The sequence below is a fragment of the Zalophus californianus genome, chromosome 6 (genome assembly GCF_009762305.2).
Source record: "Zalophus californianus isolate mZalCal1 chromosome 6, mZalCal1.pri.v2, whole genome shotgun sequence".
Lineage (NCBI taxonomy): Eukaryota > Metazoa > Chordata > Mammalia > Carnivora > Otariidae > Zalophus > Zalophus californianus.
Genome location: NC_045600.1, coordinates 79,327,339 through 79,328,343, shown reverse-complemented (window position 1 = coordinate 79,328,343; position 1,005 = coordinate 79,327,339).

The following is a 1,005-nucleotide window of genomic DNA, read 5'->3' as shown; positions in this document are numbered from 1 at the left end:
ATATTTGAAATTTACTGACAGTTTTTAAGGTAACCTTCTGTAGCGGGTAGTGTATATTTGGCTTATAAATTCCACCAGCGGAAAACTTCTAAAGGTATGAAATTGTGTGTGTGTGTGTGCATGTGTGTGTGTGTGTGTGTGTGTATCCGTGAGATGAGCCAAGTTGAAAGATTACCTTCATTCAATATGTCTAAACTCCTTTTTAGATGCATGATGTTGGAAAAAAATACTTTCAGATAAAGCTTTTCATGTTCATCCTCTGCCAGAATAAAGGGCTTTTTTAGGGTTAATTTTACATCATAAGAAATAACTAACGTCTGTGCTCAAAGATAATTCATCTGCCTGTGTTTTTTCTGTCTTACTTACTAAAATGCTGTTGAATATGTAAATTAAAATTTACATATAGATGTTCATAGATGAGTAAACAACTTCTACGAAGTTTGAAATCCTGAGTTGAAAACATTACTTAATCATTAATATTTAATATACATTTTATTATGAGGTCTTTTTATTTCAGACACCTCCACGTGCAGACATGCTAGTGTGACGAGTTGGGTGACTAAACGTAAATTTTTTTCTAAAACAGCAGCAAAACAGGCAATATGATGCCATTTTCAAAGTATCACACAACATTCCTAGAAATCTGTGTTACTGGCTTGCTGGTACTGTACAATGCCTGATAGTGCGCAAAGTGGAAAAAAAAAGTGTGTGTATTTGCATGCCCCCTCAATTTCTAAAATAAATATACTTTTCCTGGAATTTTGAAACACCTACATTTTTAATCCTATGTGTAGAAGAGATAGTATCATAAAACTAGTTCTGTGATGTCAGCTTGATAGGGAAATAGTTCACCAGCTCAGATATCCAAGTTTGTATCTTACTTGGACTTCTGCCATCTTCCCATTGCAGAAAATATGAAGGAAAGTTGTATATAAAGAAACAAGGAAACAAATTTCTATTGTTTTTGTATTATTTTTAGTTAGGTAGATTTTTTTATAAACACAT